The sequence below is a fragment of the Pelodiscus sinensis genome, chromosome 30 (genome assembly GCF_052426305.1).
Source record: "Pelodiscus sinensis isolate ZL-2025 chromosome 30, ASM5242630v1, whole genome shotgun sequence".
Classification (NCBI taxonomy): domain Eukaryota; kingdom Metazoa; phylum Chordata; order Testudines; family Trionychidae; genus Pelodiscus; species Pelodiscus sinensis.
The window spans coordinates 6,296,504-6,322,778 of record NC_143081.1 but is presented as its reverse complement, the minus strand read 5'-3'; the positions used below and the strand labels follow the sequence as shown (position 1 = coordinate 6,322,778).

The following is a 26,275-nucleotide window of genomic DNA, read 5'->3' as shown; positions in this document are numbered from 1 at the left end:
TTCTTGGGTAAATCTGACTCTACCCGGGCTGCACCTGCAGGGACAATCCGCAGCCCCTTGTTCTGGGCAGTGACCAGCCAATCCCCGAAAAACTTAGCCCGCCAGCACCAGGGACAATGAAACTTTGGCTCTATTTAGTGCTCATTCCAACGGCTTTGGAAGGTCAATTCTCCCCTCACATGCACTGTCACATAGTCCGTGGTCCAAGCGCTTTTCACCGGAGAGGGAAGGAGTTTGAACAAAGGAAGGGTGTGGTTTGGGAAAGAATCAGTTTTAGCTGAGGAAACATGAAGAGAAGAGACTAAGCTGGTGTGACGGCACGTTGGGGGTCCCCCGTCTCCTGCCCCCCGAAATGGCACGAACAGATTTCACCAGACAGTGGAATTGAGGGTGGTTTATTGCTCCTCCAGGATACAGCACAGCATATATGTAATCTGGTTACAGGAACTGGGGCTAAGAGGCCTCAGTGCCCCCTTTGAGTTGGGGGGATCCCAGTCCCCTCCCCAGTTCCTTCTTCCCTGCTTTCCCGACAGGAACTAACTCCCCCTCTCCAAGCCCTGCCCCCAGCCAGGGCACCATTCCACCTCCTTTGTTTCTCCCCATGGGGGGTTGGCTGGTTCAACCGGTATGGAGTCACCTTTGCATAATAAGGTTTTCCCTGCTGGGTCTTGCTCCAGACAGCAGAGGTCACCACAGCCTAGCAAGTACCCCCACTACGTCACAGCTGGGTACTGGGGGTTGAGGGCTCATGACCGCTCCCAGGCAGATTTCCCCATTGGAGAGTACCCGTGTGTTCCTGGATGCACATTCCTGGATTCGGTGTTATGTCAGTTTCACACCCATTGAGAGTGACATTGTGAGAGCCCGACACTGGGCACCTCAACATTCAGCTTCACCACTTGTCCCTTAGCTCACACGGATGCCCAGCTGAGGTCAAAGTAGCTTCAGTGTTGTCCTAGATCGGGGCCCAAATTCCACTGATGTCGTCCTGCCTGGCTGAGTCCCTCCAAACTCTGAGGCCATTTATTTGAACAGGCGGACAAAGGCGAGGTCTAGTCAAACGATGTAGTCACACCCACATGCAAATGAAGTAGGAAAAGTGCCTGATAAAGAACAGCCAAGGGGCCTAGTCAACAGGAGGCGGTTTTCCTGCTTTCAGCACACGGGGTGGGAGAGGAGAATGACAATGATCGGTCTGGGGATCTGTTTCGTTCTGGCGGCTGTCTCAGGTGAGGGGGTGGATGCAGGTGTCTGCTGGGCACAGCTGGGCTGGGAGAGGAAAGACGGTTTGAAGGGAAGACGTAGGAGATGGGTCAGGAACTCTGGATTCTAAATCCCAGCTCTGAGAACATCGCGTAGGATGCAATTTCAAAGCCCAGTCGTCTATTTTAATGCCAAATTTTCATTATTTTGTGCCAGGAATCCTGTACACAGAAAACCCTCCAGCCCAGTTCATGCCCCAGTTTCCTTTGCAAAAGGGTGTAACTTCACTTTCCCACTGAATAGGAATATGGTTTGGACAGAGTCGTTCTTACAAAAAGGCCGATCAGAGACTGCCCTGCATAGGGCAAGACAAGGACTCGGATAAGGCTGGGAAGAGGAGGAATATAATGGAATTAACGGCATTTTTATTGCGTTTTTTATTGACAGGTGCCAGCTCCCAGATCCAGCTGACCCAGTCTGGGGCCGAAATCAAGAAGCCCGGAGAGTCCGTGAAGCTCACATGTAAAACCTCCGGCTACTCCTTTAGCAGCAATTACATTAACTGGGCACGGCGGGCTCCCGGGAAGGGCCTGGAGTGGATCGGACGGATCTATCCTGGCAGTGGTGCCACTGACTACGCTCCGGCCTTCCACGGGCGATTCACCCTCACTAGGGACAACTCCATAACCACGGCCTGGCTGCAGCTGGGCAGCCTGCGAGCAGATGACACCGCCACGTATTACTGCGCTCGGGACACAGTGACACAATCCGCAGCTACAGCCCTTCACAAACCCCAGTGAGAGAACCCAGGCGTCCTGCCAGCACTGGAGCCTTTCAAATCAAGGAGTCGTCCTGTGGCACCAGTCCCGGGAGTGTTTCCCAGGTAAAGAGTCCGAGACAATATCTCCCCAAACGTCATCGGCCCCAACTCACTTGGGCCTGTGACGTAGTGGGGGTACTTGCTGGGATGTGGTGACCCCTGGGCTACGTCTACACTGGCCCCTCTTCCGTAAGGGGCATGTCAATTTCAAGAGTCGTCGTAGGGAAATCCGCGGGGGATTTAAATATCCCCCGCGGCATTTAAATAAACATGGCCGCCGCTTTTTTCCGGCTTTTAAAAAAGCCGGAAAAGAGCGTCTAGACTGGCCCCGATCCTCCGGAAAAAGCGCCCTTTTCCGGAGGGTCTTATTCTTACTTCAAAGTAAGACCAGGGACAATGAGATTTGGGTCGGGACTGTTTTCATTGTAGCGGCTTTGGAAGGTATTTTGTGTCCCTTATCAACTGGCAGAGCCAGAACCCCAGGCAATTCTCGCTGGTTTTATACCGGTTCTTTTAACATCCCTTTATTTGCAGGTGCCCGGTGCCAGGTGCAGCTGGTGGAGTCCGGAGGGGATGTGAAGAAGCCCGGAGACTCTCTGCGCCTCTCCTGCAAAGCCGCCGGCTTCACCTTCAGGAGCAACTACTGGATAAGCTGGTTCCGGCAGGTTCCTGGGAAGAGGCTGGAGTGGTTCTCCACTATTTCCATGGATGGGAACAGCACACACTATGCAGACTCCCTGAAAGGGCGAGTCGCCATCTCCAGGGACAACCCCAACAACCTGCTGCACCTGCAACTGACCGGCCTGAAGCCCGAGGACACCGCCCGCTATTACTGTGCGAGACACAGTGACACGAAACCTGCTGGTGGTCAGACCAAAACCCGGGCTGCGGAATCCGCCTTTCTCTGCTCGCCACAAGGGGGCAGCGGATCCACAAACAGCTCAGCCTGAGAGCGGCGGACCCCGCCCTACGTTACGCTTTCAGAGACAGAGACCGGCCCCGGGGCAGCCCTGGCGCTGTCGGTGCCCTGGAGGCTCGAGTCACACAAGGGGCTGAGGCTCCTTCTTAGATCGCCAGGCTTCCTATGGAACCTACAACCTCGAACTCACCGCCCGGCCTCAGCCCTCCTCTCCCACCTAACTAGAGAATGGACTGGCAGGGAGATCTACAGCACCCAGGCGAATGCCCAGCCCCGGACTGTGATGGTTTCCGGGGTGTCACCACAATGAAAGGGATTTTCTTTTTCTTTCTTTCTTTCTTTCTTTCTTTCTTTCTCACCTGAGAAGTCCCTGTATGAGGAGCACAGTCGCTGTAGGGCTCATGCCCCTCAAGCCAGCGGTCTCCAACCTTGTAAAGCACAAGATCACTTGCTGAATTTAAATGCAACCCAAATACCCCTGCCGGGTCTCCTTTGTGCCCCTTCTCCGGGGCCCCACCCTTGCTCACTCCATCCTTCCCCCATTCTCCCTCCATTTCATCAGACAGGGGCAGAGGGTTGGGGCATAAGAGCTCATCTTGGACTAAGGGACTAAGAGTGTGAGGTGAGCTCTGAGCTAAGCCAGGGGTAGGGAGTTGAAGTAGGAGGGGACTCATGACTGGGGCAGGGTTTCCCAGCTGGCTCCAGCTGGACTCTGCTTACCACAGGTGGCTCTGGATGGTGGTGCAGTGGGACTAAGGCAGACTCACCCCTGGCCCTGAACCACTCTGAAAAGCAGCCAATAAACTCCGTCCCAAACCCTGTTGTGCCCCCTTCCATTCTGTGGAGACAGAATACAGGGTGGGAGGTGGGCACCCTGACGTTGGCACCCTCTGCTCTCCGTCCCCTGCCCTGTACAGCAAGCAGGAGACTCTGGAGGGGGAAGCAACTGCAAGGCAAAGGGCAGGAGATGTGCAGCAGAGGGTGAAGGGGCAGCTGAATTGCTGCTCTTGATGACCTCTTGGCCAAACCAGTCAGGATCCCCTGTGAGATGCTCCAAGATCTACCAGAAGATCCCAATCTCCTGGTTACTGACTGTGGCCCTAGAGGATCGAGTTCTCAGGAGGATCCCTGCACCCTGTGCCCAGCGCTGCGCATACACCCAGGCTGGACAGGTCCGACTCCTGCACCCAGAACCCGGAACCCTAGAGCGAGTCAGTCATATCCCTGGCAGGAGCAAAGTGCATGTCTCTTATAAGGAGGGGTATGTAAATGAGGAAGTCAGGACCATGCTTAAATCTGTTTCTCCCTCTGCGCAGGCTGCGCCCATAGGGACAATCTGCAGCCCCCTGGGTCTGTGCAGTGACCAGCCAATACAGCACCAGGGACAATGATTTTTTTGCTTTATGGCTTTGGAAGGTGTTTTCTTCTTGACAATAACGGCTGAGATGGAAAAAATTAAATTCCCCTTGTGTTGATACCAATATATTTATAACCTGGCTGTATTCGCACGTGATTGGTTCCACGTGCTGGTGGAGACCGGAGGGAATATGAAGAAGGCTGGAGACTTTCTGCGCCTCTCCTGCAAAGCCTCCGGCTGCACCTTCAGCAGCTACAATATGAACTGGATCCGGCAGGCTCCCGGGAAGGGCCTGGACTGGGTCATGTTTATTTACTATGATGGGTCGGGCCCCAGCCATGCTGAGGCAGTGAAAGGGCGGTTCACCATCTCCAGGGCGGGAGACTCACTGCGAGACACGCTAGAGTGACACAGTTATATTCTAAGAAAATGATCTTTCTCTAGGGAGTGAAATCTCTGGGTTCTCTCTTAGGCCTTGGTTACCCCATTGCTGGGACTTTCCAGGTGGCTCTAGAGATCTGGACTCCAGCTCCTGCAGTCTCCCAAAATAAACAACCCGGTGAAAGGAAACAGAGAGGACTCAGGGGATTTTAGACCAGGCAGCCTAACTTCTGTACCTGGGATAATCTTGGAACAAATTACTCAACAACCACTTGTGAGCACCTCGCGCAAGGGAGCGCAATGCAATGGGGTCAGTTCAGCAGGGTTAGCTCCTGTGGGCCACTGCCGCTCTATTTACCTGCACCCCCACAGGCGCGGGTGAGCCCTGCTCCCATTGGTCAGGAATGGTGATCCGCAGCCAAAGGGAGCTGTGCTCCTCCGTACCAGCACAAGCAGAGGAAGAGGTAAATACAGCAGGGTGGGAGCCCTCAAGGGCTGGCCCTGGCAGACCAGATTCAGTCCTAGGGCTGGTGTTTTCCCACCCCGACCTAGCGGGCAGCAGGGTTACAAAGAGCAGCCAGTGTGGAGTCACCAGAAATAAATCGGGCGAAGCCAAACTGGCTGCCTGCTCTGGGAGGGTCACTGGCCCAGTGGATGTGGGGGGGTAGAGTGGATGTATCTGGATAGTTGTAACGCCTCGCACACAACCTCACCTGGCAGCCTCATACACAAACTAGGCAAATGTAGTTTATATGGAACCAGAAAACTTATCCAGCGTTACCCTGGTCCAACCTGGGGGGAGGGGCACGCAGGTCTCCTGCTGCTCTAGGGAAGTTAAAATGCAGTTAATCAACTATCCATAGGCACTTCCGCATTCCTTCTTTGAAATGTACAAGAGCCCCTGCTCCTAGCGGCATGCCCTGTAGCATGGAGCCCAGGATCAGCGGGGGACTGTGAGGCCCTGCTGGGGGCTCTTGTACATTTCAAAGAGGGGAGGGGGAAGCGGGAAGTCCCATTGACTCCATAGCTGCATGCAGGTACCTGCTCTTAAATGCACAGGAGTCCCCAGTGGGACTCACGGTCCCTGGTGAGCTCAGTCTCCACGTCATGCCGCTAGGAGCCTGGGGTCAGCTCGGGAGTCCCCAGGGAAATGCCATGGGGAGCCTCCCCATTTCCGAGAAATGCCTGGGCTCCAAGGCTGCCCCTTTGAAAGGCACACAGGCAGCATTTCAAAGGGGCAGCTGCCCACAGCTGATCCACGCGGGTTTCAAAGTGGCCATGCTGCTGTACCCTTTCCCCCTTTGCCGACTCTATCTTATATCAACTAGTCAAAATACTATCCAGGAAGCAAAGGTTTATTCGATAGTAGACTTGTCCACTCGTCTTTTACATCCTTATTGTGCTCCCTGGAGCTAGAGTAGCCCAATGATTGAGGGGCCATCCCAGGGCCAGGAGTTCGGGCAGAGGCCCAGAATTGGAGGGATTGGGGGTGGAGCCAGCCAAGGGCAGAGAAGTCTGAGGGGGTCACACAGCCCTTTCTCACTGGAGCTCCCCAGGCCTGGTCTGGGGGAGTTGGCAAAGGAGAGGGCCATGCAGGCCTCCCCTGCTGGTGCTCCCCAGTCCTGACCCAGGAGTGGGGGGAAAGAGGGCTCAAGCACACCTTCCCCATCAGCACTCCCAGGGGAGGGGGGGGGTGAGCACACAGGATGACTAGCTGTGGCTAGATGCTGCAACCCAGAGCTGCTGGTGAAGGGGATGCCCAAGGGTGCTGCAGGCCATGGCGGTGATGCCTGGCCAGGTGGTGCTGGGGGCGGGAAGGCACAGCTGTAGGACTGGTGGTCTTTCTCTCACTCTCCAGCACTGGGACCAAGGGCTGGGGGAGGAGCTTGGGGCAGAGGGGCCACTTACCTGGGCTAGTGGCAGGCAAAATGCTGAGCTCTTCCCCCTGCTGGCCTCTCCCTGACACTGCAGGATTTGTCCCCTGCACTCACTGCCCCCAGTGGTGACTGTGGGTGTCGCATCTCCCCTCTCTCTGCCCCCTTCCTTTCCATCTTTTGGAAAACAATCACATTCCAGGCACATCCAGTTTTCCTGGCACAACCAAACCCTGACATTAGACGAAGAGGAAGCTGCCTACCGAAACTGAACCCAGATTCCAATTTTGTTTCGTATCACAATGGAATCAGTCCAGAAATGAGAGATGTTGCCTCTTCAATTTACTCATCTCATTTGACAGAGACGCAAAATCCCAGGCTCTGGAATCGCTCTTCCCACGGCAGCCGCGAGGGGGCAGTAGAGAAACAGGCTCCGGGCTCGGGCAGGGGACCCGGCACCTGGGTGAATGTAACACAAACCTCCCACCTGTGCTAACCTATCCCTTGCCGGGCAATGTCTCGCCTTGGGTGCAGGGATCCATCGCCCCCTCCCGGAACCTCAATCCGGGGCGAATCCCGTTCAGAGTCACCCTCCCCACCAAGGTCGGGCACTTTGGCTCCCCCAAGCTGGGGCTTGACAAAGGGACTCGGGATTGTTTTCCCCCAGCTCAGCTGGTGTCAGGGGGCGGAGCTGAGACCTCCCGGGCCGCCCGCAATAAGGTTCCACAATTTCACGCTGTCACCCTGGAGATAAAAGACCCCGCACCTCGGCCATTGATGACGTCACTCAGCCCAGCGCGGGCACCCAGATCAATGGGGACAGTCACGTGGCTAAGGGCTGTAAAATAGGGCGGGGCCAATCGCTCAGAGAGAGGCTAATGCGCAGAGGGACGCAGGGGAGGAGAGGGGTCGGGGGCACGAAGGGTTCCCACTGAGACAGGGCCCGATGTGTCTCTGGGGCTCCTGTGAAATCCCCGCCCTAAATTAGGCATCGCCTGAATTGCACATGACGGGTTTGTATCATTGTGTCAGGTCAGGGGAAGGAGGTGGGGGGATGGGCGATTCCTTCGCTTCTCCCTTGGGGAAAAGTATCTTCCGGATCCGCCTCCCAGGCGCTGCGCGCCCTTCCCGAGGGCCCGTCCGAGTCCCGCTCTGTAAGGCCAGGAAACATCCCTCACAGTCACCAAGGAAGGAGCGTGTCTCTTATGAGGGAGGGGGTATGCAAATGAGGGAGTCAGCGTCCTGTTTAAATCTGCCCCTGCCTCTGCCCAGGCTGCACCCGCAGAGACCATCCGCAGCCCCCTGGGTCTGGGCAGGGAGCAGCCAGTCCCCTTGAAGGTCCTTGAACAGCAGAAACATGAAAAAGTTTCTCCTTTTGCTTTTCGCCGTAGCCGCTTTGCGAGGTATTTTATTCCTCTGATTAACGGGAAGAGTCGGGATAATAGCGTGTTATCGCTGCTTTAATTTCTCTATTAACACCCGGTCTGTGTTCCCAGGTGCCCGGTCCCAGGAGCTGGTGGAGTCCGGAGGGGATGTGAAGAAGCCCGGAGACTCTCTGCGCCTCTCCTGCAAAGCCTCCGGCTTCACCTTCAGCAGCTACTACATGAGCTGGGTCCGACAGGCTCCCGGGAAGGGGCTGGAGTGGGTTGCCCAAATTCAAGTCACCTCTACCTACTATGCTGACTCAGTCAAAGGTCGATTCACCATCTCCAGGGACAACCCCAACAACCTGCTGCACCTGCAAATGACCGGCCTGAAGCCGGAGGACACCGCCCGCTATTACTGTGCGAGAGACACAGCGAGGAGAAGCCGGTCTGAGCCCAGACACAAACCTCTCCCTGCAGCGATGAGCGAAGCCGTTTGGCGCTGGGGGCGCCCAAGCTCCGTGCATGGAAACGAAACCGAGTTCAGAGAGAGGCTGGGACCAGCAAACCCCTTTCACTGTCGCTCTCAGCCCTCTGCCTTGAGGGGCGGCAGCTCCCGGGACAGGGCTGCTGGGACTGGGACCGGGATATCAGGGCGGTTCCACCCGGCTCACAGAGAACAGCTCCTCCTTCCAGAGCCGGGTCACCGTCTCCGCTTCCCCCTCCCAAGAACCAGGTCTCCCTGCAGCTCCGCTCGCTGACAGCTGTGGGCACCGCCCCCCTGTTGCTGCTCCCGGAGGGACACCGAGACACAGAGCGCAGCGGGGACCCTGCCAAAAAGGGGAAAATTCTCACTGGATTCTCGGGCCTCTCTCAGCCTCTAATTTACATGTCCAGGGAGAGCGCAGCACGCGCCGCATTTTTACCAGGTGGGAGTGAAGGGGCAGCGCGCGGTTTCTGTTTCCACCTTCGCCTCCCCCCCCCCAACAGGCTCCTGGGGTCGGTGCTAGACGCTCTTGGAACCTTGACACGGGACCTTCCGTGACTGGAACCTCTGCCCTGGGCCTGGAGCCCCGCAACCCCCGGGCAGCTTCACCTCCCGCTGCGGGCTGGGCCCCGCGCAGACACGGCCCCGGTCCCGCCCACAGCGCAGTCAGCGACAGCTGGAGAGTTGGGTCAGGGCCGGGATTTCCGAGCAGACCCATCAGTCAAGGCGCCTTCCAGCTGCTGTGAGGGGGGAGGCTCAGCTCGCGGCCCACAACACACAATGCGAAATTCTTTGCACAAGGATAAACAGCCCCGCTGTGGCCCCGCCTCACTGACTCGGGCTGGCCTCGAGGCCGGTTGTGGGACCTAGAGGCAGAGACCAGTGGAGCGGGCTGGAAAAAGTCAGAGAGAGACCCCTGGGCACCGTATTCTATAAATACGGTTTTGAAAGTGGTATGATTTCATCTGGGTTCAACTCCCGCTGGTGCATTTCTGTGGCCTCCGCTCACCTTTTCCACTGTCCTTCTGGGAAACAGAAGAGCCTGAACTGTGCTGGGACAGGAGAGCCAGAGCCTCGTGATTCCCAGGGGGTATCAGCGCCCTGAGAGCGCAACCTCTGCAGATTGGGAAGCAATGAGAAGTTACGCTCCTGTCGCCTCCGTTTGGCAGGTGTGACAGCGCGTTGGGGTTTTCCGTTTCCTGCACCCCCGTAATGACAGGGACAGACTCCACCAGCCAGTATAATAGAGGGAGTTTATTGCTTCTCCAGGATACAGCACAGCACAGATGTCATCTGGTTACAGGACAGGCCTAGGATGCCTCAGCCCCCCCTTGAGATGGGGGAGTCTGGGCCCCTAAATTCCAGCTCCTTTCCCTAGACTGTCTCCTCCATGCTGCCAGACGGAAACTAACTCTCTTCCAGCCCTGCCCCCGGCCAGGGCTCCACTCCCCTTCTTCCCATAGTTCCGCTCCGGGAGCGCAGGTGCCTGGGTGCATTTACCGGAGCAAGAAGGGGCCGGTGCATCCACCCTCGCGCTGTGACCTCAGGGCCTCCCCTTTCTGCTTTAAATCTCCCTCTGTCTCCCTCCGCAGGCAGTGGACGGCGGAGCCAGTAGCAAGGAAGCCGGAAGGCCGAGTCCTGCGCGAGGGCTGGGACTAGAAGTGACGTTCTCCGGCACCGACTAGCCATTCGGAAGGGGTGCAGTGTATCCTTTTGTAAACGGGCCGCCCCCGGGGCCTCTCCAGCCATTGAGCGTCACGCGGGACTTTTATCCCGCCCCGCAGCGCTTCTCCCCAGCCTGAGGAACCGGGGTCCAAACCCGCCCCACAGCACAGCCCCGACCCGCCATTTCCCGAGCTGTCCTGGGACAGGTTCTTCCCATTCTCGTTGTCCAGATTGTCATGGCCTAGGAATGTCTCACTGATGTAACTGGCGACTCGTTTGTACCATTGACACTGACCTCGGCAGTGGGGGTGGGGAGAGCGAGAGAGAGAGAGGGAGAGATGAGGTATATGAGGATAGATAGATAGATAGATAGATAGATAGATAGATAGATAGATAGATAGATAGGGTGTGTGGGAGAAAGAAAGAAAGAAAGAAAGAAAGAAAGAAAGAAAGAAAGAAAGAAAGAAAGAAAGAAAGAGGGAGTGAGGGATGGGAAACCCAGCCTGAGGCTCTCCCGACTGAACATCGAGTGGCCACTCTCACCGGCTGTGTGAGCAAAGGGGACTGAGAGCTGAGGGGAAGCTTCAAGCCCCTGCACCGGCGCCAGCAGCAGAGGACGGAGTTTTGTGGCTGGGGCTCTTGCCTGTGACCCCGCCGGGGGCAGGGAGAGGAAGGGCTGTGGAGCTCTCCTGGGGACTGCCTTGTGCTGGCTAGAGAGCCCCAGAACTCTGGCCATGGGCTCTGCAGACTTCTGCCCAAAGGGAGCAGTGGGGATGCAGGACTCGCAGCATGAGCCCCACCACTCACAGCTTCGAGGATGGGAGGGCCGAGATCGTTTCTTCAGCGTAGTGTGTGCTGGGAATTCAGGGGGTGGCAGCACCAGGGGTTGTCAGGGATCGGGCTTCAGTCCTGCAGACAGAAAGGGCTGCCCCCCCCCTTGAGAAACCCTGCGATACGGTGCCCTCGGGGAGGGGTGACAAACCACTGACTCACCCCCACAGCCGGACCCCGCTATCGCACACAGGCTACCCCGTCCTCTTCTTCTATCGGCCTCACCACTCTGCCTGAGAGCGCCACCTGCTGGCCACCGCCTGCTGCAGTCACCTGCCAGACACACACAGGCGGCTGCTGCGGCTGCACTGACTGCGACTGACCAGCAGGGGCAGGATAAACACGAGGCACTTTGCCTATTAAAAAATGTCGGGAAACCTGCAGGAAGGGTCGTTGTTCCCGGCCAATGGGAGCTGCGACAGCACAGTCCGTCTCCAGCAGACAATACCGGGTGAATCTCATGAGAGGTCCCGGAATATCTCCGCTGTATTGAGCAGGTGCAGCTGGAAGGTGGGATTCAAACTCCCATCAGCGTAGCCACATGGGACTCAGAAAAACTGTCCCCTTGAAGGGCTCCAATGAACCCGAATTCCGTCTGGGTCACATGCTGGGAAACGCAGAGGAGTGTGACTCTGTTTCCCACCACACTGCGCTCCCTGCCTAGGGCTCTGCTCTGTTTATACTCTGCGAGTGAAACCCGCATGCAAATCCCTGCCCCGGAACTGCCTGGTTAAATACCAACCCCTGGTTCTAGGAGCCTCAGTGTCTGCCAGACACAGACCTGCCCGGCCCTGCCCGCTGCGGAGTTCCGCTCATTGCATGAAAAAGAGAATGACGTTTCTGTGGCTTTTCCTTTCATTGTTCTCGGCTCCCAGCTGTGAGTGTTTTAGAGAATTGGGGACAGGGCCAGAGATTCAATGACTGGCTAATTTGTTCCCTGCTTTCTTTCCTTTTCCCCAGGTGTCCTCGCTCAGGTGCAGCTGGTCCAGTCCGGCCCGGGGGCGGTGAAGCCCGGAGAGACCCTCACCCTGAGCTGTGCTGTCTCCGGGTTCTCCATCTCTACTCAATATTACCCCTGGAACTGGATTCGGCAGCCCCCCGGGAAAGGGCTGGAGTGGATGGGGCATGTGCATCCATATGATAGGAGCGCACGTTACGCCCGGTCTCTCCAAGGCCGAGTCACTATCTCTGGAGACACCGCCAAGAACCAGCTCTCGCTGGAGATCCGCTCGCTGACAGCTGCAGACACCGCCACCTATTACTGCACCGGAGACACAGTGACACAGCGCGCTGCTGGCCCGGCACAAAAAGGGGAAGCGGTTTCTAAGCAGGACGATCTCACGGGCCTTACACTGAGCTGGCCCCTCCCGAAGCAATTGTCACACTGTGCGAGAGACACAGTGACACGAACCCTGCGGCTGCCCGTACACACACCAGAGCTGCAGAACTTCCCGCATCTGCCGCACGGGGGCAGCAGAGACACGCGCAGAACAGCCCTGCCCTGGGCGCACTGAGCGAAGGCCAGGCAGGATACAACACTCTGATGTTGAGGATTAACTCTTTCATGTCCTGACTCCATTGCCTGGCCAAGCGCTGCAGCATCTGCAAACGGTTCCTCTCAGTGAAGCTAAAGGGATCCCAGAGAGCGAAGCCAGGAGCTAGGGGCCCCGTCTCCCTCTGGTTGCACCTGCCGGACAGTGTTTCTTTCTGTCCCTGCACAGGACAGTGGGGCGGGTCCGTGCTGGACCGGGGATTCATTCCCAGCCTCCTGCCAGAGCCAGGGGTGTCCCCGTCCTCAGGGACCCTGTGAGCCCCACCCCCAGTACAGCCCCCTCCCTGCTCATGAGCCGGAGCTGCAGAGCTGAGACCCGCCCCAACTTGTGAATATTTATATTTCCAAAGGGGCAACTGCATCGATTGGTTCCGTCTTTCAAACACCACTCACTGGCCGCGGCGGGAGCAGCAGAGCAACACGCCCCCGGCTCCATCTGCTCCTCTAGTGGTTCGTTCCGGGGAGGGGACAGGACCACACCGGCGGGAAACCTGCAGCCACGTGGCTTCCCCGCCGGTGACAGTGAGCGCGGGGCGTGTGGCCAGGTGCATCCTCTCCTGCTGTGCCCCTTTGTCCCCCGCCCTGCTACTTTCCCTTAACCCCCCGCCCCCCCGGGCAGCACTTGAGAGAGGGTCCTGGGCTCTGTCTATCGGGCGCTGAGCAGCTGAAGAGCCGGGTCTGGCTGGACTGGAGAGTGTGGACCAAGGGCAGTCAGGGGCGTGGCCCATCCGGAGGGGCGGAGCCGCGTGTGCACGTATGCAGATGTGTGCGCGAGCGGAGCACGGTGGGAGTGGGAGCGGGATGAGGAGCGGGGACCTAATTTGCAAGCGGGGCTCTGGGTAGGGTCTGGGGACAGGGGCGGGGCAGCTGGCAGCAGAGGGAAGCGGTGCCGGCGGGGTTGTTTGGAGGTGGAAGTGGGAGCCACCGTGAGGTGAGAGTTCGGGGCACTTGAGGCTTGGCGGGGGCTCTGAGACAAGAGTTTATACTTACCTGGCAGGGGAAATACCACGTTCAGGAAGGTGGTTTTCCCAGGGTGAGACCCATCCATTGCACTGCGGGTGCGTTGACCTCCGCGATTTCCTCAAGTAGCGGAAACTCGACTGCACAATTTGTGGTAGTGGGGGACTGCGTGCGCGCTTTCCCCTGGTATTGTTGTTGAAAGAAAGATCATTTTGTTTCGAGACTATAGGATTAAATCGAGAGAAATGATTCTTATCTATTCTGCCCACATGCAGATAAATACTGTGAAAGAGATTTCCCCAAAAGCTAACCCTGTCAGAATCTGTAAAGCGGGGCAGTGTCTGATGCTGGGGGTTGTGTTTTCTCCGCTTTGAAACTTGCCCTCGAGATTCAGTTTATCATCCCTGTAAAGCATCATCAGTTTATTTCCCTGCTGGGTTGGGCTCGTTGCTTGTTTCTGTTCCTTAGTATCTCTCTTGTGGGTAGGACAATGGTCTGACCGAAACCGCGTGGTACTCCGACCCTCTGGGAAGTTGTGGTCCAAGCTGCAAGCTACCCACCCCCACTCAGCTCTGGGCCTAGCTTGGATGTTGGCCACCCCCGAGTAACGCAAACATTTAGGAAAACGAAGGTAGAAAGAAACTGCCCGGGCCGCTGTCAGGGCGGGGAGTGAGCTAACAAAGCGGCCCACTCCTGGGCCTCTCTGTCTCCTCATGGGTGTTCTGGTCTCCGAACTCAGCCGTGGGTTCAAATCCCGCTCCGGGCACCGCCTTTGCTTCCTTTGCGGAGAAGTAACCGCATGTCCATGTCCCCCTGTCATTGCAAGGACACGCGCTTAGGAATCTGCCGGTTCAGGGCACCTGTGGCTCGTTTCCCAGAGAGTCTCTGGTTTCTCCATCACATCTCTGGGCACTAAAGAGCGAACGAACCGGCCCCTGCTTTGCATGCCGCGCGCGCTATGCAAATACGGGTTTTATTTCCTCTCCAGCACAGACTATTTACGTCCTCTCGCCCCGTGGCCCCTCCCAACGCCCAGCCCGTGTCGCTCCCTCCGGCTCTGTGTGCGGGCGGGGAGGGGGACAGATGCTGCTGCACATTCTTCCCAGCACACACACGGCAAGTAGGAAATCGGCGACCCTGGTTGCTAATGTTGCAGAAGTGACCTTATCTCTTTCCTAGCCTGTCACGCGAATGTCCCTGACTCTGTTCAGCTGCCACTAACCCGAACTCTCCGACTTCTAAAGTCCCTCTGGGGAGCCGGTGGAGTAAACAGTTCAATGGTGCACAGGTGTGAACAGGGCATCCCCGCATAAATGACCCCACCCGGTCACACACCCCTTTGGGGCTGTTCTCTCTCTAGTCATTTCCAATGCAGAGACACTTGCGGGAAATGGACTGTGGGTCTCTGCCAAGGAGTCTGTATTTTATAATTCACTAGCACTGCCCGACCGGTTGGGAGCGGGACACTCAGCGTGGCCTGGTTTGGAGCTGCAGTTGTGTTCGGATTCTGTGCTGGGCGGTGCTGGCGGAGCAGGGTCACATTCCAGGGAATGCCGAGACCGATGGAGGTTTGGTGTCTATTCATTTATTTCCTCCCAGATACTCGCAGAGACAAACGGGCTCGTGCATTCTGCGCACCCCCCACAACTCACAAATGCTGCATCGCCTCCCTATAAACACCATTCCCGAGAACGCTCCCTCGGTCACCCGCTGCCCAGGTGCGCTGGGAATGGAAAAGGGGCGTTGGTCAGATGCGGGTCCGAGGGGAACTGGCGGCGCAGCGCTGCTAACTGGCTGTCGGAGTCCGATGGGGTCGGTGCTGCCCTTGGCGTGAGACCCGCTCCCAGTGCGCTGCCATCCCCGCGCGTTTCCGCCGGAAGGGGCGGCCAGGGACGGTTCCGACAGTGGATCGGGACCCATCGCAGTGTCCCCGCCTGGGAGTCACGTCCCGGAGGAGCATCCCGGGGCCGCTGCTGTCAGTGTCAATCCCGCGGGGAGGGGACGCGCCGAGATGCGGGCGGGCGGGGACTCAGGCGGACGAAGCGCTGCCCGGTCAGTGTCCGGGGCTGTGTCGCTGCCTCTCGGGGTGACGCGTTGTCCTGGGGGCTTCCCCACAGTCACACGATGAGGATCGGCCCCTGCTGCGTTTGTCACCGCCCGGGCGCCTCCCCTCGGAAGCGTCCAGCCCCTGCGCGATGGCTTCCCACGGGCAGGCGGAGCAATGTCCTGCGCGGCGCTGGGGCAGCGATCCCTGGGGACAGCTGCTGTGTGTAAATGGGGCCCCCCTCTAGGGAGTGTTTCCCCTCCCCCACTGCAGGGGCCGATCCGCACGCGCTGTCAGTCTCCGGGCGGCTGCGGAGTGGCCCAGCGGCCTGCGATTTTCAGCTCCCATGTCCTGTGCCAGGCTGAGCACAAGGCATTGATGCCCCAGAGGCGACTGTTCTGCGCACGCGCAGTGGGGGCAGATTTCCGTCCATGTCGAACTGCCGGGAAAATCTGGCGGGAATCACCCAGCAGCCCCCACGTGGTGGTGTGATTTCCAAGCATTTCAGCTGCAATGAGACAAAACAGCCTCTCCCGCCCCCACCCCTCCCGCCTGGTGACGTCACTGTGACATTTCCTCGCGCTCCCAGAGGCCTCTGCGGCCAGCGGAGGGTTCTGAGCGGCACAGAAGCGCTGAACCCCGCAAGCCCGCTGGGTCTGGCTGGGCTGCCGGGCTCCGGAGGCCGCGGTGCTGGGGCACTTCGTACCCGGCTTCCCGCCACGGTACCGGGCCTCGCCCTAAGCTGGGAGCCCGTGGCCGGCCCGGGGTCACCGCGCCGGGGATTGTTAAATTATCTTTGCGCAGTGGCAATATTGTAGCTGATGAGGTTAATCCGAGGCGCAATTATTGCTAATTGAAAACTTTTCCCAATACCCCGCCGTGACGACTTGAAATACAGTCGGTATCGGCAATTTTTGGTGGTCTCTGCTGAGGCTGGACAGCTTTGTTCAACAAAAGAAAAAAGTAGTGATTGTAATAATGTTGCTTATTGGTTATATCACCTGACTTTATTTTAAGTAAACCAGAGCGTCCTAGGGCTCATGTCCTGCTATTGGGCAGCCCCGTGGTCTCTTTCAGCTGCTTCCCCCCTGCGACCCTCCCTCTCAGACCAGGTTCCAAACGGTCAGTGAAGAGAAAGGAGCCGAGTCTGCGGAACCAATCTGAGGTTATTTTCCCAAGTGTTTCCCAATATCACCCCGCCCCCTCCTCGACATGACCCAGCTCTGACTTCCCATGAGAGAAAAACCCCAGAACTCAGGGGCCATTTCCCCCTAGTGGCTCTGCCCTGCAACCGCAGCCCCGGGAACACTCGATAATCTCGGGAACACTCCAGGAGCGCAGGGCGCTGCAATAGGTGCCCCTCCCCCCCCCCTCCGGGTCCAGTCCAGTCCTACGCGTCTCTGCTCCACGAGGCACAGCCACCCCCCCCCCCCCCCGATAAAGCGGGTTTTCAGTATCGGAAATAAACTTCTCCCTGCAGCTGCGGTTCCTTCCCCATTTGCCCCTCCCGGGAGAGACTCCCGCCTCTGGGCATCCCCTGGGCACTGTCTGTGTCCATGGCAGGTTGCGGCACATTTTGGAGCGGCCCGTGAACCTGGAGAGAGACACCCGCCGGTTTCCAGGGGCTTCCCGCTCAGATGTGGGGTGGGGTGCGGAGGACGCTCCCCTCCATCAGACAGCGCTCCCTGCACAGGGTCCCTCCCCCTGCTAGTGTATCCCCGCTAGGAAAACCCGCATGGAAATCCCTGGCAAGAGAGTCCACGGGTCCCCTGGCCCCCCCGAACTGCCTCGCACAGCCCCCTCCTGCCATTCCCTGTGCACTGAGATGAGCGCCCGGCCTCTCCGGGAGGTAAAGGGGAAATGCCGAGGGGGCATCGCCACGTACTGAGCGCTCAGCCCGCGCTGTCTCTTATACCCGCTCTGGGGAACCCGCATGCAAATCCCTGCCCGGGGGTTCTTGTTAAATACCAGCCCCTGGTTCTAGGAGCCTCAGTCTCCGCCCAGACACAGACCTGCCCGGCCCTGCCCGCTGGGGAGTTCCCTTCATTGCCTTAAAGGAAAATGAAATCGCTGTTGCTTTTCCTGGCCCTGTTCTCCGCCCCCGGCTGTGAGTGTGGGTTAGAAAACTGGGGAACTGGGGACGGGTCCAGGGATTCACTGACTGGCTAATTGTTTCCATGTTTTGTTTTTCCCTTTTCCGAGGTGTCCTCTCCCAGGTGCAGCTGGTCGAGTCCGGCCCAGGCGCCGTGAAGCCCGGAGAGACCCTCACCCTGAGCTGCAATGTGACCGGGGTCTCTCTCACTAGCAGCAGCTACCTATGGAACTGGGTCCGGCAGCCCCCCGGGAAGGGGCTGGAGTGGGTAGCTCGGATATACCCCTATGACGGGAGAAAGTGGTTTGCCGCGTCTCTGCAAAGCCGGACCAGCATCTTTGCGGACACGGCCAAGAACCAGTTCTCCCTGCAGCTGGCCTCCCTCGCAGCTGCGGACACCGCCACCTACTACTGCGCCAGGGACACAGTGACACAGAGCGCAGCGGGGCTGGTACAAAAAGGAGAAGATATTTGAAGATTGTAGCTGAAACAAAATGCAGGACCATGCAGCACAGCTATGTAGCACAGACTAAGACGGCGACATTTAAAGATATTTGAAGTCACTCCATCGTCTATTGCTGCTACTCGTTAGGGAAGCCCTAAGTACATGTTTAGAGAAGACAATGAAATAAGGTCGCTTCTTCACATAGAAAACTAAAGTCGTGTCAGGGGTGGGATTTGAACCCACGTCCCCTTACGGAGACCAGAACACCCATTTGTGGGAAGGATAAGGTCTTGAGTCTGGCGCCTTTGACCACTCGGCCACCCTGACAGTGACAGGGGCCCTTTTCTTCAATGTTAGAGTTGCTCAGGGAGGCCGAGGTGAAACTTCTCTTAGCGCCCCCCCCCCCCTTTCCAGCCATTACACAGCGCCGCCAATGGACACGCACAATCACCCTGCCTACGGCGGTGCGGTGGTTTGTGGTGAGCTGCAAGGAAATGGGCCTGGGCGGGGCCAGTAGAACGGGGGCACCCAGGCGGGTGTGACGCAGCATCGCGCTGTTCTGTCTCCTGAGTTTCAGTTTTTCCTCCTTCTCGTTGCACCGTTTCCCAGGATGGACCCCGCGGTGTCGCTGCTGCTGTTACTCGCCCTCTCGCCCTGTGAGTCGGGAGGGGAAATCCGGGGAATGATCAAAGCTCCAGGGAGCGAGCTGAGGATTTAACTGTAACGGTTCGTGTCTGTGCAGGTGTCCGGTCCCAAATCCAGCTGGTCCAGTCCGGGCCGGGCGCTGTGAAGCCCGGAGAGACCCTCACCCTGACCTGCGCTGTCTCGGGTTACACCATCACCAGCGGTTACGGTTGGAACTGGATCCGGCAGCCCCCTGGGACAGGGCTGGAGTGGCTGGTGTCGGGATATTACAGCAGTTCCAAGTGGAACACAGACTACAGCCCATCCTTCCAGAGCCGGGTCACCAACTCCCTTGACTCTTCCAAGAACCAGTTCTCGCTGCAGCTCCGCTCGCCGACAGCTGCAGACACCGCCACCTATTACTGCGCCAGAGGCACAGTGGCACAAAGCAACGCAGGGCCTGGCAGAAAAAGGGGAAGCGAAGCCTGAACAGACATTCAAGCCTCTAACGCTGTATATAGCTGTCTGGATAAGCAGGAGACCCGCCACACAAACACCACGTTCCGCTAGGTGGCGCTAAAGGGGCACCTCTCTTTCCATTCGCGAGCCTTTCACACATCTCCATCGGAAGCGGAGTGAGACACTGGCGGCCAAAGGGAGGTGGAAAGGGGAGGAGGGAAAGTTCTCGATCTCCTAACACTGCTCATATGGCCTCATACTCGTGGAAAGAAAGAAAGAAAGAAAGAAAGAAAGAAAGAAAGAAAGAAAGAAAGAAAGAAAGATGATTCAAGGGCAGACCAGGAGATATAACCTAAATCCTACAAAGACACTTTTGTACGCAAATGAGAGTGTCCGCTTGAGATTAGACGGGGAATCAATCCGACAAGCAACCAAGCCTCGTTCCCTAAGGAGCGAGGGGATTTCATAGCTATAAGTATACAAGTATCAATCACACAGACACAACATATAAATATTGATGTGTACTTATCTTTACTGGGTGTCTCTACTAATAGACTGTTTCAAACCATTGGATTTATTTCCAAATTCTCTTTCCAACACTGTGGAAATGACATGAGTTACTCAAGGGGCACCCAAATCCAGTGGGTCTGGGGATCCCAAAACCTTTTATCCCCTTCCAAAATAGCAGCCATTTCTGGAAATTCCACAATAGCCATACACCCCTGCCCCCGGGTCCCGTGTACCACACTCAGTGAATGGGCTGAGGCTTTGAGAAGAGTTGGGTGGCACTTAGGAGCCAGATTCTCACTGAGTTTCACTGGCAGCTTGACCTCCAGTCACCGCCCTGCCTCCGTTTTCCTTTGCCCCTTGTCACCAGAGATTGAGAGCGACTCACAGCCAAGTCAGGATTCTACCCTGACAATACATACGAGAGGCAGGAAAGTCTCAAGTCTATTTTACAGAGGGGTGTGACGTAGTGTGGGTACCTTGCTGGTTGCTATGCTGGGCAGTGGGCTGTGAGAGACCTCCACAGCACGGCCCAGCAGGGTAGGGGATGAGTCATTATGCAAGGGGGCTTCAAACCTGTGTGACAAGTGATCTCCGAGGGAGCGGAACAATGGGAAGAAGGGGAGTGGAGCCCTGGCTGGGGGCAGGGCTGAAAGTGAGGGAGTTAGTTTCGGTCTGGGAGCATGGAGGAGACAGCCTAGGGAAAGGGGCTGGAATTTAGGGGTCCAGTCTCCCCCATCTCAAGGGGGGCTGAGGCATCCTAGGCCTGCCCTGGAACCAGATGACATCTGTGCTGTGCTGTATCCTGGAGACGCAATAAACTCCCTCTATTCTACTGGCTGGTGGAGTCTGCCCGTGCCACTACGGGGGTGCAGGAGACCGTAAAACCCCAAAACCTCAACAAGGCGTCAGAAGGGGAAATTGAGGTCCAGACTCAGAAGGCTAGAGTTAACCAACCCGCCCAGTGGATTTGGGCACCCATCACCCACTCACACGAGTGGGAATTGTGCACACAGAATCCCGAGTTGGGTTGGCCTGAAGGCAACAGGGAGCAAGAGGGTGATTTAGGAACTGACCCTGCGTCCAGTCTCCCAAGGCCCCAGGGGAATTATTAGACTAATGCAGGTGTCTGGGGTGTTGGGTGAGCCCTGTCTGACCAGGACATCGCCATGTACCGAGCGCTCTACTGCTGCCATCTCTTATCCCCGCCCTGAGGAACCCGCATGCAAATCCCTGCCCGGGGGTTCGTGTTAAATACCAGCCCCTGGTCCTAGGAGCCTCAGTCTCTCAACAGACATAGACCTGCCAGTCCCGGCCCGCTAGGGGGTGTCTCACATAGCCGTCCCCATGGTACCGTCACTGCTCTTCTGCCTCTTCCTACTGGCCTCCCCGTAGAGTGAGTGTTTCATGGGGGCCCTGAGAGACACCGCTGTGGGGGATGTCCCAGTTCCAGGCGAGACTCAGATCCGTTTTCTCCTTCCCTAGGTGTCCTCACTCAGGTGCAGCTGACCCAGTCTGGCCCGGGGACGGCGAATCCCGGAGAGACCCTCACCCTGAGCTGCGCTGTCTCCGGTTACTCCATCAACGGCGGTGTCTGGAACTGGGTCCGGCAGCCTCCCGGGACAGGGCTGGAGTGGCTGCGGCGGGGATATTACAGCGGTTTCACCTGGCACACGAACTACGGCCCATCGGTCCAGAGCCGGGTCACCATCTCCCCGGACACCTCCAAGAACCAGTTCTCGCTGCAGCTCCGCTCGCTGACAGCTGCAGACACCGCCACCTATTACTGCGCCCGGAGAGACACACAGTGACAGAGCGAAGCAGGATCCGGTACAAAAAGGGAAGCGAAGCCTGAACTTTCAGGTCTTCATGACGCTGTAATATATAAGATTCGGAGCAGGAGACACCTCGACCCATTTCCACTACATGGCACTAAAGGGACAAGCACAGGGTCAAAATTCATGGACAAATAGAAACGTTCACCCGCATCCCACCCCAGCGTGAAAACGCGTCTACACACAGGCGCTGAACCGAATTCACTCCTGATTAAACACTCGCCGTGTAAATTTGGCCTCTGGGCGTCCTTATCTCTTTATCTCACAAAAAGTGAACAGGACGAGCGTGTCCAACCGAAACACTCAGTGATCTGGTGCCCTTGCAGGAAACAGTTTTGCCTGACACAATCTGAGCGCCCTGGGATTTAGTAACACGAATAGAATTTTAAAAAACCTGTCAGGCTCTCCCCGCAAAAGTCCCTGGTCCGAAACCAGCCCACCCCGTCGTACTGTGGCTCCCCTTGGTGCCCCGGTAAGCGCATCTCCTGCTACTATACTGTGTCTGGGAAAAGTTCAGCTCCCCTATGACGGAGGGTTGTGACGTCAGCTCAGAATGCAGCTGGGTGTCAGCCTCGGGAAGGGAGAGGAGTCGAGTCGGGTTGGAGGCCTGTCGCTGGGCCTCTGGTGCCCTTGGTCGGTGGCAGATGGAGTCGGCGCTTCCTGCTGCCTCCCCTGTGTGACCTGCCAACGGTAGAAGCGAGGCAGGGATGGGACAAAGGAGGAAACTGAAGCTGAGGGAGGCAGGGCAGTAAGTCAGCGCCACAGCGCGACTCACTGGACTTAGCAAAGCGCCACCCTTTGTGCTGCCAAGACCTGTGGGGTGCGGCTGGGTGCGGGGAGGCAGAACGCTGTGCCTGTCTCATGGCATCCCGGGAACGGCTACTATAGCCCAGGAGAAGAGGGGGGTTCTGGGTGAAAAGGAGACCGGCAAAGCTGTGTCCCAGTGGGCATGAGCCGGCGCTCTCTTTGGCCGAGCTGGGTGGGCGATGGTGGACTTCATGGGCTCCCCGCCAGCTTTTGTTGTTATTCGTGGCTTTGGATGTGGGGTGGGGCTGGCTGTGAGCAACAGGGATCCACGAAGCCCCCACCTGGCCCTCTGGCGGTGCAGTCTGAGGCGCGCATCCTAGAATGGAATGTCTGGGACCTGACCCAGCGCTATTGGCTGCCCAGCTGTTCTCAGACTCTCCTGGACAGGCTGGTGCAGCCTTTCACCCGCAGGCGGCTCCCAGGCCCTCTGCCCTTATCGCTTCTCCACAGCGGCTGTGTCCCCGGGACTCCCCCTCCCTTCCCTTGGCTTCCTCAGCTCCCGGCTCCGCAGCGCTTCCTGCCAGCCGGACACTGCACTTTCCAGGCCCGATCCTGTGGATTTCAGCCTCCAGGCTGCGGTCGAAGGCCCCTCCCTGCAGGAGAAAGGGAATTTCCTTCAGGCAATACCCCCACAATCTAGGAATGGGGGTGTCGCTCCTGGCACACCCAGGATTCATTGGGCTCCTAGTGCACAAGAACCGTTAAAAGCCACCTGTCCGGACACCTGGGCTCTCGGGGTAAAAGCCTGATGCTCTGCCAGCTGCGCTAATGAGTAACCGTAGAAAAGGTTCTAGGCTACTGGTAGGAGAGCGAAATACTTCGCGCGCAGCAACGGGACAGAGCCACAAGGGGGCAGCAAAGTGTCGTTTCTTCCCGCAGACTGACCCTGGGCACAGGCTCCGGGAATTCCCACCCCCAGCGCCGGATTGTCCCAGGGAGGGTCCGACCGCTCCGCCCCTTTTCCCGTCAGCACAAGGGCAGCGCCCAGGGCCCCTCGAAGGGTTTGGCAGCCGCAGCGCTCGGGCCCGTTTCACCCGGGCGGGGGGAGCCCTCGGTTCTGTTCTGTCAGTTTCCTTCATCTCGCCTGTTACATTTTCATTCACAATAGGAGGAATCTTCCTGCTGAGTCCCCCAGTTAACTCCGAGCTCAGACCCATGTCCACGTGCTTCAGTGTCTGCCGGGATCGGGACCCGAATTTCATTCGTGTGTTTAGTGCCCGCCAGGACCGCGCCCCGCTCAGTTCTCCCGGCGGCTATTTGTACAGGCGGGTGACGCTGAGGTTTAGTCAAATGACGAGGCGGTGCCAACATGCAAATGAAGAAGGAAAGTGGCTGATAAGGCCAAGAAGCGGCTCTTCCTGAACAGCTGCCGGCAGAGGAAGGGTCGCTAGTTCCCAGGCACGGAACTGAGGCTGAACATGCTCCGTCTGAGCCTCTTTTCCTTGTTAGCAGCTCTCTCGGGTAGGTGGATGAACGCACCGGCATCAGCTCAGCACAGCTGGGCAAGGGGAGGGAAGATGGTTGTAAGCTAGGCCAAAGCGGTGCGGGTCAGGATTGTAAATTCTCTAGCCTTGAAGAAATCACATAGATTGAGATTTTGAACCGTCAAAAAGATTTTAATACCCACGTTCATCATTTGTAATGGGACCTGGGTATCCAAAAACTCAGAGAGCACACTAAAAATCTTCCTGCCTCAGTTTCCCCCTTTCAAAATGGGGATAACTACCTCCCTACAACACTGGAGGGTAATGCAGGTAAATTCCTTTTGACGCACAAGCTGATCGGCTTCTGCTGCGAGGAGAGGAACAGAGGATCTTGGGTAAACCTGCGAAGGTGGGGACAGACGGGAATTAACTGTGTTTTTATGATTAACAGGTGCCAGCTCTCAGATCCAGCTGACCCAGTCTGGGGCAGAAATCAAGAAGCCTGGAGAGTCTGTGAAGCTGACATGTAAAACCTCCGGCTACACATTTACCGACTATTGCATCCACTGGGTCCGGCAGGCTCCCGGGAAAGGCCTGGAGTGGATGGGATACATCTGTCCTGACAGCGGTAGCACTGGCTACGCCCCGGCCTTCCAGGGACGAGTCACCATGACCAGGGACAACTCCATAACCACGGCCTGGGTGCAGCTGGGCAGCCTGCGAGCCGATGACACCGCCACGTATTACTGCGCTAGGGACACAGTGGCACAAACCGCAGCTACAGCCCTTCAAAAACCCCAGCGAGAGAACCCAGGGCTCCTGCTAATTCCTCACTCACCCGGGCCAGTGGTTGCCCGTGTGAACCCGGGTCATTACCCCCAGTGACATAGAATCAGAGACAGTTAAAGGGGTTTAGAGCCGTAAGTGCCTAAATCACTTTCCAGAGTACGACTCAGTTCCTGGGACACAGTCAGCTCCAGCTGGAGGGGACTGGAGCCATCGCAGCCGCTGGAGAAGCGGGATGTGGCTGGAGCAAGGGGCAGGAAATGTGGGTCTGTCCAAGGACCGGACCCGCCCCCGGAACCCTGCCCCCGGCGCTCACCCACAGCTCCAGCGGGGGAGGGGCCCTGGCTGCTGACGCCTTTTAGCCAAGCCCGCCGCGAGCGAGGGGCCCTGCCAGTCACAGGCTCCTGGAACGCGCCTGCGGGCGGAGAGCGAGCCCGAGACAAAGGGCGCTACTCGGGGAGGGCTTTGCGGGGAGGAGCGGTGCTGAACGGAACAGCCGGGCATTGGTCTCTGTAGGTTCCAGCCAGAGGCAGCCCCGAGAAAGGTCTCGCTGACTCTGGGTTTCCAGGCTCCCTTCGTACCGCCAGCAGGGCCACAAGGGAGATTTGGTTCCAATTCTGGTTGCTCAAGTCGAGACACTTTTAAAAAGGCGGCTCCAGGTGGGGGCCCTGCCTGCCTCGGTTTAGTCGCTTCCTGAGGCACAGAATTAAAACGGGGGTAGTCAGGCTGGGCGGCGGCTAAAGCCAGGAGCCCAGTTCCGTTGTGTCAGCCTCCGGCCAGGGGGTCTCAGATCTAGTCTCTCAGTTTCTGTCCTAAAAACACTATCGGCTCCAGTGACATATTCCTGCAATAATCGCATCCTCCTGCCAGCCACCCGCAGGAGACACCAGCTGACCAGCAGGGGGAGTCCACCAGCTGCAAATACTGGACAATTCGCCCGTCAAGACATTTTCAGGTGACTTAACTACAGGACTGTCCCGTTAAAAACGGGGCGGGTGGTCACCCTATTTACAGATATGTATTATCGTGGGGGGGGGGGGGGATAAACTCAGGTGAACGCGGCAGGCGGTGCCAGCAGGAGGCGCTCTGGGGCAGGGTGTAGAGGCAGAACGACAGGCAGCCAGTAAGAGACCCGGCAGACTGTGTGTGGTATAGAGGGGTCAGGGTGTGTGGGTGAGTCAGAGGTTTGTGTCATTCCTCTCCATGGGCACCACAAAGAAGGGTTCCTCAGAGCGGAGATTTCAGGCTGCGGTGCTGAAGCCCCAAATCCCGGCACCTGCTGCGGGGCTGAAAAGTTGATCCCTGCCAACCCCTTCCATGCTGAATTCCCAGCGCCCCCCAGGCTGAAGCCCCGAACCCGATGCAACCCCCTGAGTTTCCAGCACTTCTCCAGGCTGTATCCGTAATCCGCAGAGCCTTCTGAAGTCACAGTACCCGCTCTCCCATTGAAGCCCTTATCTGTGGCGGCCCCCTGAATCGCCAGCACACACTCATCCTGTTGAAGGCCCAATCCCTGCCCTCTCCCATCTCCCAATCCATGAATGCTGCGGTCCAAGCTGGGAGTGGCAGGTCTGAGTCCGGCATGTCCAGTGCTCCCTGTAGGGGAGAAACCTCCAGAGCCCATGCGCAGAGTTGCGGGGCTCTCTAGCAAGCGCAGCTCAGTCCCAGGAGAGCTCCACAGCTCTCTGGCTCCCTGGGACCGGCCAGGTCAGAGGCAGGAGCACAAGCCGCGGGAATCGCTCCCCCGTATGCAGTAAAATCTCCTGTAGTGAAAGTGCCGCGTGTTGATCAGCAGGTGGCGCTGTTGCTCCAAAGGGACCGACTAGCCCAGAGAAGAAC

The 26,275-nt window shown here is 57.7% G+C and overlaps 1 long non-coding RNA gene, 3 other non-coding genes and 2 pseudogenes across 5 annotated transcripts; 5 read left to right on the top strand and 1 right to left on the bottom strand.

Moving 5' to 3' along the window:
- Positions 1-1,186: 1,186 nt before the first annotated feature.
- Positions 1,187-2,003, top strand: LOC149521065 (immunoglobulin heavy variable 1-2 pseudogene; annotated as a pseudogene).
- A 9,264-nt stretch (positions 2,004-11,267) lies between these two features.
- LOC149521063 (immunoglobulin heavy variable 4-61 pseudogene) lies at positions 11,268-18,024 on the top strand (annotated as a pseudogene).
- LOC149521064 (U1 spliceosomal RNA) lies at positions 13,436-13,599 on the top strand. Its single transcript, XR_016348129.1, has one exon. It is a non-coding gene; the product is annotated as a U1 spliceosomal RNA (small nuclear RNA).
- LOC142821420 (U4 spliceosomal RNA) lies at positions 16,250-16,390 on the top strand. Its single transcript, XR_012898195.2, has one exon. It is a non-coding gene; the product is annotated as a U4 spliceosomal RNA (small nuclear RNA).
- A 188-nt stretch (positions 18,025-18,212) lies between the features above and the next one.
- On the bottom strand, positions 18,213-18,321 carry TRNAL-CAA (transfer RNA leucine (anticodon CAA)). The gene is made up of 2 exons: positions 18,284-18,321; positions 18,213-18,258 (listed from the first exon to the last, which is right to left on the bottom strand). It is a non-coding gene; the product is annotated as a tRNA-Leu (tRNA).
- A 2,265-nt stretch (positions 18,322-20,586) lies between these two features.
- Positions 20,587-25,425, top strand: LOC149521062 (uncharacterized). Of its 2 annotated transcripts, none has more exons than XR_016348067.1 (4): positions 20,587-20,980; positions 21,070-22,109; positions 23,335-23,687; positions 24,102-25,425. It is a non-coding gene; the product is annotated as an uncharacterized LOC149521062 (long non-coding RNA). The 2 variants fall into 2 exon arrangements; XR_016348066.1 differs by having other exon boundaries at positions 21,070-22,167.
- Positions 25,426-26,275: the final 850 nt, after the last annotated feature.